Source organism: Rhynchophorus ferrugineus, unplaced genomic scaffold (assembly GCF_030347505.1).
Source record: "Rhynchophorus ferrugineus isolate W39M unplaced genomic scaffold, kcgeb_rfMv2 rfM11, whole genome shotgun sequence".
In the NCBI taxonomy this organism is placed as follows: domain Eukaryota; kingdom Metazoa; phylum Arthropoda; class Insecta; order Coleoptera; family Curculionidae; genus Rhynchophorus; species Rhynchophorus ferrugineus.
The window spans coordinates 10,479,500-10,492,563 of NW_027472590.1; the positions used below are offsets into that span (position 1 = coordinate 10,479,500).

Sequence of the window (13,064 nt, forward strand, 5' to 3'; positions counted from 1 at the left end):
ATTGAACTGAAATATGATCAAACCAAATCCGCTTAGTTACGAACTGAATTTATATATTGGGTAAGGTGGATAAACAAATTTGAACCTAATAAATTACTTGTTATATTTCACAACTATGTTATTCAGGTTGCACATACTGGTTCTTTTGAATACCTTTCTATGCCATTACAGGGTTTTAAGTTTGACTATTATTAGCAGTGTTATTAAAGTTATCAAATGTTCATATTGTTGTAAATAATATTATTTTATTTGGTTTAGAAATGTATGTCCTAGTTAAAGATTAAAAATTCGGTTTTGATATTTATTAATAAGATATCTTGTACAAGATGTGTTATAAAGTAAATTTTTAAGGCAGTTTTGAGTAATTTAAAATCGAGTTTCTTGTTCTTGTAAGGGACATTGATATCTATTATAATTTTAGATATATTACAAAGAATATACAACATTAATTAATATTGTTTTATATTTGTACAGAACTAGAAAAACATTATTAAAATTAAATGAAAAGGGATGAATGATTTCGATTTATGAATCGATTTTGAAACCAATCAAGTAATAAAGAGTGGATTATGTACCAGGATAATGTAATTGAAAATTCTCTTAATATTTGGCTTCATAGGAGAAGAAAAGAGCGAAAATCATTTGGTTTAGTCTTTTGGTTTGGAGTTCTACTTGGAGAAGGATTTCAGAAGTCTTATAGTGGTGTTTTAACTATAAAAGTGGCAAAAGAACATCCATAAAGACGAGGTCATCATTTTGGACTCTTAGAGTTTTCTACATTTCATCCATGTTAGGATGTACCTGATCAATTGTCTACTGTTTATTTCTAAAATCAAACTGGTGAGCTGGGGTGAGTTGATTTATTCAATAATTAGTTTTAGACGTTTTAAGACCAGCTTAATGCATACAAAGGTTAAAACACTTTTTTATGTATATGTATATTTTTACTTATATATGTATATTTTGATGGTATGTACTTTTAGGATATGATATCTATAGAAAGTATTTCAAATAAATATGATACTGATGCACTATTTTTATATATAGTACAATATATAATAGATAAAAACTCTTAATAAAATTATATTAAATTATAAAATTATAAAATCAATCAATCAATTAATGAGACTGCAACATATACTCTGAGCGGTTTACTGTATTTTTATTTTTTCTCCTATTTCGTTAACTGTAAATAATCATAAATTAAATTACTTTATTAATTTATCGAATCAGGAATTAAATAACTCTGAAGAAGATGACTGTTTTTGTTTTGTAATATTCATAATTTTTTATCGTGTTTCAAAGACTTCCTGATTAGGATTCCCAAAATATTCGAAACCGGATTCAAATCCCGATAACTGCTGACCATTGTCTGGTATACATACATAGAAGATTTGAAACCACTTTTTTGTATATTAAAATAGTTATATTCATTTTTCACCCTTTCTCTATCTAACACATCTTATTATAATCTTATTAAATTACACAGTGATATGTTAATTATTTTGATGTTTTATTTATTCAGTTTTAATAATATAAGATAAAAATACAAACTGACACAAATAACTTCGTAGTATTTTAAAATAATTTTCAATATTTCAATAATTTAAATAAACTTAATAATAAATTATGAATACGAAAAATCAAATTACAGGACCCAAACTCTTTTAAAATTAAATATCTCCTAAATCACATTTACCTAATAATACCAAAGTAATTAATATTAAATTAATGCTATAAATATAGTATTTGTGGTAACTTCTATGTAACTATTTAGTAAAATTTCAAAAATATCAATAAAGCATTAGTATCTTAATTAGAGAGTATTCATTTAATAGTATTAATGATTATTTGAGAAAAAGTTATATTTACCTAAATAAAACTATATGTTATATTTTTCCGTTTTAGTATCACATACACAAAACACTAAATAAAAATAGAATAAAAGTGAAATGATACGTAGTGTCGCGCGAAGAAATCGTTCTACTACGTACGGTCGCGACAAAGGTTAACGCGCGAATACTAGTGGAACTACGAGAAGAAACTGTTTACCACTCTTGGTTTTAGCGGTGATTGGGAGTATGGGTATTAGTACATGTGCTGACCAGAGGCTAGAGAAAAATTTAATGATGTTATTTAAATTATACGGTCCGTACTTTTACCTCTGTTTATTTTTAATTTCTAGGTGTATGTCTGTTAACTTGTAGACACGGTGTGAAACTGAGAACAGATGACAATTGGATTTGCATATGTTTTTATACGCGGAACCTTTTAACTGTAAAACATCTAACCAATTTACATTTCTAATGTTACAAGTACCTTTAATTAATTTTTTTGAAAGATTACTTTTTTTCTGTTCTTTCTCTTGATATGATTGATTGATATATAATAATATAAGGATGAGTAAAAGTTATTGACGGAAGAGCGGACTTTTTTTTCCAAATTTTAAAGTCTCCTTTTGCCAAATAGGGGTTTATCTGGACTGGACCTACAGTTTAACGTGGCCTCCGAACCACGGTCCCCGGCTTTAAGCCTACCGACTGGCGAATGATCAAATTAGAGATCATCCGAGAAGACATCCGGTCTTACCCAGCCTGGTTACTGGCAAGACTGGGATCATTTTCCTTGTCGGATATTACACTCTTGCCTAGGACAATCACAAATATTAAATAATCAGAAACATACATTTACGACCATGTCCCAGCATGATTCGTGCCCGCGACTATCTCAACAGTGGGTGATCTGGAATCACGGAATTTTCATGAATTTTACTTATAACCAGACGCTGTCATCCCATGTCATGACCAGACTCTGCTGAGTTTCAACTACACTGCTATTAATACAGCTGCAAGCGATAGTGCATTCTCAGGTTAATTTGAATAGATCAATGTTAATTAAGTAAAAGCCTAAGATGATTAAAAATTAAAAGACTTCTGGCTATGCGGAAGTTTGTTTTAATTTTTCTAATTTAATTTTTTTTGTTGGGGAATATATTCTAATGTCTTCATCCCACATTCATCTTGCATGTGAATATGTCAATGTCTTGGGAATATGACGAGTGGGGAAATAGAAAATGGGTTTATGGTTTTTTCAAAATATTTTCTGTGAGGATCAGTACGCTTGAACCAGTCTTTCTACTCTGTAGGAATATCCATCTACTGGACCTTTTGGTCAGCTAAATAGATGATTTCTTCAACCGATGTGTGAGAGCTTGCAATGTCATGATGAAGAATGATCCTGTAGTGCTGCTTCTCTTTTCGTATTTTACGAAGCACTTCTGAGAAACAAATGGTTGTGTATCATTTAAATTCACCGTTCTACGTTGCTCTAACGGCATGGTTGCCACATGTCCAGTGATTTCGAAAGCCCTTTTGTTGATTGCTCATCATACTAATTCCCAAGATTGACTCAATGCTATGTAAGTCACCTGACAATCTTGCAATATTATTTGGCATATAGCATCGATGCTTTCTGGCATAACTGATTTTGGATGACCTTCAGCACATAATAAAACATTTCTATGTTAAACTTAGTGTAACTTTTCACATTTGTATATACTAGTATATAAATACATCGGTTTAAATTAAATGAAATACGGAAAAATCAGTGTTCAATAGCCTTATATAAGAGTTAAATAACACTTAGAAACCCTAGTAAATCTTCAGGCAACCAGCTCGTTTCGGCAACGTTAAGTTATGGCTATTCAAATGCTATTCAATTCTTTAGACATTAAAATGTTTCCTACAATACTTACTTCAATTGGCTATGAATGCGTAAACTTTCTACCATTCAATGATTCAATGACTTTTTTCAATAAAAATCCAATATCTCTGTATAACTCAAAGTCTAACATCGAAATATCATACAAGTTTATTATCACTTATTAACTGCAAATATTTTAACAATTTACTTTATTGTTTTGATTGTAATATATTTTGTTAATACAGATAAACAATTAATGCAGATGGATTTTGGCTTGAAATGTAACAAGAATCAGTTTATATAATGGGAACTCTATTTTGTTGTATAATAGTAAAAGTTACCTACAATATGAATATTTTTATATAAAAGTGAAATTGAAAAAATAATCGTTATGTGTACATAACGAATGCCAGACAAAACGACAGATGTCATTTGACTGTAATAATATAGTTAGTCTTTATTATGTTTTAAATTAACACAAATTACAAATAGCTTGCAACTATTACAGAATAACAGCAGTCAAGGTGGCAATAAGTGTCTTTTGTTTGAATATTTAGTATTTCCTTGTCGGAATAACTCCATTCTTGTATATCTTCTCTTTTTTTACAAAGGTATAGTGATGTTATTGATTGATTTCTTTTAATGTTATTAATAAATATTCTTTCTTGTTCATATATTTTCACAGTTAATATATCTTGTTAAACTCATCAGTCTACAAGCTTACGGTTTAAATAAGGTAGAACTTGAACTTTCCTATTAACATTCCTTTTGTACCTTTTGATGTCTTTTCAGTAGAATGATTTGTTTTTAGTGGTTTTGGTTTTTTGACGGCTTTCACTGGCAACTAACAATTCATGCGACAAGTTTTTAATTCAGATGTATAATAATGAAGCCATATTTCCTTCGTTGCTGCATGTCTATGCAAGCAATCTTTTTATTTCGCTTGAATAGCTGTAAGCAGTGCTCTGAATCGTCAAAGTGTCAAATTGTCTTTGGATCCTAAGATGCCACCTCACTTTTGCAGACCTATTTATTCGTTTTTTATCTTTGAGTAACAACTATTGATTTTGGACAAGAATTTTTAGTATTATCGGTATTTGTACGACTCTATAAATATCAAAAACATATTACACTAAAACTTTCATATACTCTCTTGAAGAACATAGTGAATTTTTTAGTAATTAATTAGGTTTTGTTAGCAGTAAGTAATATAGATAATTGAACTTGTTATGTTATAATAAGCACTGTTATAAGGGTTTTTAGGACATTAAGGTTTATTTTGCACGAATTTGACTAAATAATATATTTTAAATCTTCAACAACTCAAACATATTTAAAAACCTAATAATATTAAGTTCTACAATGTTTGTTTTAAATTAATAAACTATGATTTATCATTAAAGACCGTAAGCAAATAAAATTAATATATTAAGTTAAAAATTTGTTGGTCCATTCTATATTATGTCACTAAAATAATCCATTATATGTTCTCAATGTATTAATATTTAGACAATAACTTGGCGAAATTTTATATTGACTTGATTGTTTGTCTCAAAAACTTGAATAATCTCAATGAACATGCCGTGGGAAAAACAGTTGACATATATATTACTAGAAATGTATGCTAAATTAATTGTTCAATCGTTAATAGGTACATACTTAAAAGGATTCAATTTTAAACAAATACATTTAATACGTCAAGCCGAAATGTCGTCTGTCTATTCAATATTAAGCTAACAAAATATTGTATAATCATGTCCATTATGTCCATCATATCCATATAAATATGTAATTAAACATTTATTAAACATTAGTTTGGTGGTTTATCTCTAAATCAAGATAGTTCCAATAAACGTGTCAAAAAAAGAAAAGTTATATATAATGTCAACCAAGTACCAGAAATAACATATAAACTCAAGTGGTTGACAATATAATAAAAATAATTTAATGGATATGTAGTTCAAGTAATTGTATTATAAGAAGACGCTATATAATTTGTTTTCAATCCGAATTTTCATTGAAAAACAAATTCAAAATATTATGAACTAAAATAATATTAAGTTAAAAAAGATATCTAAGAACACATAGTTCTATAATTAATTTTTCCTATAATTGATTTTTTTAACTGTGATTTATGGTTAAAGATACTAAACAAATTGGTTTAATATACCAAGGTAGAGCTCTCGGCTAATAAAATAATACATCATAAATTCTGAAAGTAATTAATCTGTAAAGTAATTTAGAAATTATATTATATATATTACTATTATTATTATATTAAAATATGTTATAATATCATTATACAAAATTGTATTGCAAATAAGATTCTACATTTTATATTTTGTGTTATTTTTATTTATTATTATTTAAAAAACTTGGATAGTGCTAGTTAATATATCGTGAGAAAATGGATGAAATGGGTAGTATCAGAAATATAAGGTTAAGTAGTAAAATCATAAACTAAAAATAATTTAACATCTACATAATTCACAATGTTATATCCGGAACTTAATCAAGATTGTTAAAAGTTGAAAATTTCCTTGAAAATTTATAATAATATTTAGTTAAATATATGTATACAATCTAATAATATTCTTGTTTACTATAATTAATGAACATCTCTCATCATAATTGATGATAAATAAATTTGAAAAGCTCTGGGTATACTCTATAATATACTAATTAAATAATTTAAATTATCATTTATTTGTAATATTCCTCAATAAATCTATAATTATTATATACTTTTTATATAAAGAAGTATGTTTTGTGATTTTTAATTATCAAAAAATATATTACTTAAAACGGCTACCTCTCTGCTGATATCTTGTATTGATATATGATAAGTAACTATTTAATGGACATATACAAACATTTCCTAAATGTTTCATCAATGCATGCATCAAAGAATTAGTATTCGAATCAAGAAGTACCGCGTAACAAATGGTTCTGTTGACCTAAACCTCTTAAAACTAAATATCAGATGCTTTGATAATTATTTCCTGTATTAAATAAGCTTCGGTATATAATAAAGATAGTTAGAAAAAAGCTTCATTAATTATATTTAAAAAAAACATAGTACTTTTTAAAAGAATAATGTTATATTAGAAAGTTGTTTCGCGTTAGAGAAAACATCGTACCTAACTATCGAAAAAATATATAATTTTGACTATATGTTTACCTTGAATAGAAATAATTCTCCGTTTATTTTGTCGGTTTGCAATCACTTGTTCAACACTAGAATGAAGGTAAAAGTGAAACGATATATTGACTCGAGCGAGATCGTTTCTAGGTCCATCCGCAACGAACGTTAGCGCGCGAATACCGCAGGACTAAAGGAGAACCCTGGCGCGCTGATTTTCATTTTATGCCGGTGTGGGAGTACGGGTTCTGTTGAAAAGATAACGAACATATCGATAGAACCGTAATTTCCTCCTAATTACTATTTGTTTGATTCGTGCTATCGTTTTTTTTTCTCTTACTGGAAGCGGCGAGTTTTTAACAAAATATTTTTGAATTGGCTGTTGTTAAGGTGATGGATGACACGGTCTTCGTACTGACGAGACGGACGCGGTTTCGAATCATGGTCATTGCACACGTATTTTTAATTTAAAATTCTTTTTTATTTCTATATTTAAAAGTCTCCTTTTTACCAACGACGGCTTATCCCCACTGGACCTACAGGACCTATGATTGAATTAGTCACGCCAAAAGAGCTAACCAAAGTTATTAAATTGGCAATAAACCCAGGAAATCGTCAGGATATGATTTAATAATAGGAGAATTACTGCAATAGCTACCAAGAAAGGGAATTATAAAACTCAACCAATTTGATCAATACAGAATTTAGATTAAAGCATGTCCCAGGCAATTGGAAGATGGCGAAAATTATAATGATCCCAAAACCTGGGAAGTACCAAATGAAATAAAAGCCTATAGACCTAAGGTTTTTGAAAAATTCTTGTTAAAAAGAATAAAACCGATCATAGAGAGAAAAAACCTAATCCCAACACACCAGTTTGGGTTTATTAACAAGCATTCAATAATTAACCAGGTCTGCGAAAGTAAAAAAGTATGCTCAGCTATATTCTTAGATGTAGCACAAACTTTCGATTAGGTCTGGCATGAAGGCCTTGTTCATAAACTACAGAAAATATTACCAAAACAACACACCGAACTATTAAAATCGTACATTACAACAAGAATGATCAGAGTCAAACAAGAAGAAGCTTACTCTACTATAAAGGAAGCTAAAGCAGATGTACCACAAGGAAGTGTACTGGGACCAATGTTTTATCTACTCTACAGTTGTGATATACCACAAATGGAGAATAATACGATGGCTACATTTGCTGATGATACTGCGATTATAGCTGTCGGAGACAATAGTGAAGAATCCTCACGAAAATTACAACAGGCAAGTGACAATAGAAATAATTGGACACAAGCTTGGAATATAAGAATTAAAGAAAGTAAATCTGTACGTTGTAAAATGTGCAGTTCACCTATAAACAGGCCGTATAAGCACCAATAACATTAAATAATACTATCATTCCATATAGCAACAACGCTAAATATCTCGGAATGAATCTTGATGCAAAACTTCACTGGAAGGAACATATAAAGAAGGAACGGTTATTATATAAGCAAATACTGAAACCTATATGGACATACCGAGTTCAATTATGGGGATGTTCTGCAAAGAATAACATAAATAAAATACAAATTTTTCAATCATACAAATATATACACTATTCCCATGAAAGATTTTTATAAGAAACAAGTTAGTAATTAGTTAGTGAGTCTTCCAAGAAGTTTCACCCCGTATACAATACGTTCTCGATCAAATAAAATAAAATGAAACACGTTGCCAAAGTCTTACTTAGTTCTAGCCACAGAAGTTAAAGTGTTACTGTGCTTGTCGTACTTCAAAATGTTATTGCTCAAGTTTCTAGCGGGAACTCGATATTAACGTAAAATGAAATCATTGCTAAACGTGCTACATAGTCGCATCGTAATTCACAGAATTGTTATAGTAAGATCAAATCAATAAAAATATAACTATATCCGAAAAAACTACGCTATCCTTGACACGAAACATTTTAAGTCTGCTTCATAATATTCTTTCGCTTTCGTGTATCTGACGCAAATTTAGCGGATATTTCAGGCTTCGGAAAAAGTATTGCGTTTTTTTTTATCTACTGATCATTTGTAGCTTTTACAATATAATTTCAATTGATATGAAAACAGTTTATTTTTGGTATTCATTCTCTCATCGTTCGTTTTAACCTAAAGCTCATGTTTAATGTTGAACAATTACAATCATATCTGTGCACACAAATCGTTTACGCTATAAAATATTTTCTACAGTTATATTCAATTAATTATGTGCATACCTTTAGTTGTTTCCACTCTCATCACTCTGTCTCAGGAATTTCCAACATTGCACAGCATTATCACATATCCTGAAAGTTTCCTTCAGTCACTTTCACTTTCCGACTTACTGTCTAATTCAACCACAAAACTGTTAATTTCTAATTTGTCTAAAACATGTTAACTGTTCCACTATTTATCAATTAATTCCTCTGTATGTCTTATCGAGTTCATCCAAACCGAAGGTGTTATGGTTGACAATGCTTCCTTCGACATATCCAAACAGTTTTTGATTTTTCTATCAATTTTTGTTGTCTTTACACTTTTTTTTTACTGTCTTGCCAAGAGTGCCACAATGAACCATTTTGAAATATTTTTTCAAGTTTCATCAAGATACATAAATTCAAATAGTTTATCTTCCTTTGTTTTATTTTATGCCTTTAAAAATTGAATTCTTTTTAAGGCAATGTATGGAAGTTCCATTAAACCTCTCCGATGGTTATCTTTACACCATTTAAACTCTATGCCCTGTAAGAGAGTATGAAAGGATGTCTTACATCCCTCCAAAAGCTGCATGTCCCTAACTCTGTTATGTATACTTTCCAGAAAGACAATTTTCTCTAAAACAATTTTATTAAATGATGTTTATATCGATAAAATACTTTGTGTACTTACTGTTCTTATAGATTTCATATATTCAGTCTCGAATAGAGCCAATATTAAGATGGTCAAGATTCGTCAACCACTTTGTATGTTGATGGGTTTTCTTGGGTGAATCTAACGTATTATTCATCATTTTGTAATCGATGTTATTCACAGTACCCACAGTAATATTTAGCGCGGCAGCAACTCGCTAAAAACATTTTCAATAAAATTATATGGACTTACATTATTTAATATCATCAATAATTACCTCTCTAACGGAAATTATAGGCAAAAGGGGGCTTCTATTACATCGTTCCTTTTCGAAATATTTTATTAAAGCCGCAATCAATTTGTGACCCTGAATATCTATTGTTTTCGGCATTTTCAAACGAAATGATATATTAGGGAGGGATTTAAAATTTAATATTTTGAATAATTTTGGGTACATCTGACAACCGGCCACCGTCAGACGTCTGTAAAACTATTTAATGCGATAGTGTTAAGAGGTTTTAACTCTTACTTATAATTATTCTGGCTATATAATTAACTGTAGTTTTCAGATATACTATAATGTTAAAATAAATTATATTTGATAACATTTTTGTTCAATTATTTTATTTATATTAGAATTTTCTTTTATATCAAAGCCAAACTGAACTAAAACTCGGAGTTGATGCCGCAACATTGCAATGTTTCGACGTCACAAATATTCATGACGCATCACTGAAAAAGCTTTGAATAGACTATAGAGACGAATTAAACTAATCGGATGTCGTCGCGGCTTATAGCATAGCGATTAAAACAAGTAATAAGTTAAAAGTAGCGACCTCAATATGTTGAACGTCGCAAAGCACTTCCCCAAAGTAAGATTTAATTTTTTCTGAATATGGTAAAAACGTGTAATTAACTAATGGATTCTAACTTTTCGATATTTGAACAAAATAATTGGGTGGCGAAAGGTTTGGTTCGCAGTGAAGTTCGTTCAACTTCTGCATCGGTAACCGTTTACCAAGGTCGACAGTCATCTCGAGCGGAATCATTCTATATATATATAGTCTAGTTTTAGAAAGTTGTAATTAAACAAAATCGTAATCAACGCTGCAAGCTACCAAGCCTACCATTCACCTTGATCTTCTCTTAATGCAATTTCAACATCAACATATAATGAAAAATTGATTCCGTAAGATACTCGTACTTGCTGCAAGGGATAACGATGACCATGCTGTTATCAGTTAATATATTTTTATTCTGTCAACATATTATTCTTTTAACAAGTCAATTGAAAAGTCCCCGTCCTACCATAGTAAAACAAATTTTTTGGTAAAATTAGTTTTTTTCTTCAACATAATTCCCTTCGAGGGTGATTATAGTGACAATTTTTCGATACCATTTTTGTAGTACGATTAGCTCTTCATTCTAAGAAAATTTTTTCCTAACGAGCATTCTTTTGAGATCTGAAAACAGGAAATAGTCGCTGGGGAACAATTCTGGAGAATACGGTGGATGAGGAAACAATTCGAAGCTCAATCCATGGATGTTTGCCATGGTTTTCACTGAGTTGTGACACGGTGCATTGTCTTGGTGAAGCGGTACTTTCTTTTTCTTCAAATGCGGCCGTTTTTCAGCGATTTCGTCCTTCAAACGGTCCAATAACGCTATGTAATAGTCGCTGTTTATGGTCGTTCCTTTTTCAAGGTAGTCAATGAAAATTATTCCATATGCATCCCAGAATACAGACACCATAACCTTGCCAGCCGACTGTTGCGTTTTCCTACACTTTGGAGCGGGTTCATCATGTGCACTCTACTCGGATCACTGTCATATATCGACGCAAAAAATAGGGTTTATTATGCTTGATCATCTTCAAACACTGATCCGAATCATCAACTCGTCGTTGTTTTTGGTCAAAAGCGAGCTCTCGCGGCACCTACTTTGCACAGAGCTTTCTCGTACCCAAATATTCGTGAATGATATGATGTACACGTTCAGTTGATACCTCAGAGTGTCTGCTGTCATGAAAATCATTTTGTGCATTTTTTAAATGTTTTTGTCAGTAACAACCTCTTTTGGGCGTCCACTGCATTCACCGTCTTCGGTGCTCATTTCACCACGTGTAAGCTTATGATTATATACCAATCCTTGATGGTTGATTTTCCTGGGGCACTGTCCACAAAATCGGCATCAAGCCAATTTTTTGCTTAAACTGTATTTTTTCCTTTCAAAAAGCAATATTGTATCAACTCGCGAAATTCCATTTTATCCAATTTGTTCACAAGAACAAAAGTTCCTTCACTCAAAATGCTATAATTCACATCAGTTTGTGATCCGACAGCTGTCAAATTTATACACGTGTCTTTTGAGGGTTAGAGCTAACTAAAAATATATGGATTTAATTGTTGTGGCGCCATCTGTGTGTCAGGCCGGGTACTTTTAAATTGACCTGTTATTGTGCCTATTAGTTAATATTATATATTTAAAAACAAATAACTTAAGTTAACAGGTTCCAAACAAACCATCCAGGTTGTTAAAATAGTATTTTTTTAGTTAATAGGCTAATTAATAATAATAATTCAGGCGTTGGGGAAAAATCAATATCTATTATCTCGTTTTTTTTTAATTTAATTCATTCACATATATTTGAAACACTAATCGTTGATTCATTTTATCGATTCACAATTTTTTACCCTTAGTGTCGTTTTGTATGGCCATTAAATAAAATAGCTTTTTATAGTAAGCTAATGGTTTTTGGTTTCCACATTTTCGAAAATTATAACTTAGTTCCATATTTTACTTAGTTATTCTTATTATTCTTTCAACTAACCGGAAAAAATTAATTATCAAGAGAAGATAGGCCGATGTTGAATTGGCAATCGTTCCGTAGTTACTCGAAGCGTTTCTTAGTGTCAAGTGTAGTTCGGATACAAGAACCGCAGCTGAAGCTGTAAGATCTCAAACGGTGGTGCTCAAGGATCCCTAGCCAAAAACTATTGCAAGTAAGAAACATTCAATCTTTGAAAAACACCTCTAGTCTGTAGATTTCGAGCATATGTATCACAGTTTAAGGTGCAAAGTCACCAAAAGCGGACTGAAGTGGCTGTAAATTAACATGTTTTAGGACAGAGGCTTGGAGGTCAGGGTGAACGGCTATTAAAACCGAATTGTAGTAGCTTAGTTTCTTAACCTTATACTATTGGAATTTCGAGGCACCAAAACTTCAGAGATATGTATTCCGTAGAGAGACACCATGGAAATGTGGGGAGAAACAGTGCCATTTCAAAGATCTTTAATGGCAAACTGGCAAAATGCTTACTATTAGTGTCGCTTTGTATCGCCTCTTCTTTTCA

The 13,064-nt window shown here is 30.7% G+C and overlaps 1 protein-coding gene across 2 annotated transcripts in view; it reads right to left on the minus strand.

Moving 5' to 3' along the window:
- The window catches only part of LOC143205295 (alpha-N-acetylgalactosaminidase), an 83,968-nt gene extending 76,946 nt beyond the window's left edge, over positions 1 to 7,022 (minus strand). The window contains exon 1 of one of the 2 annotated variants that reach the window (XM_076418525.1): positions 6,884 to 7,022. The gene's annotated coding sequence lies outside the window, so the exon portion shown is untranslated. Of the gene's footprint in view, positions 1 to 1,872; positions 2,013 to 6,883 lie in introns of those variants that run through there. The other variant, XM_076418526.1, reaches the window with a different exon arrangement.
- Positions 7,023 to 13,064: the final 6,042 nt, after the last annotated feature.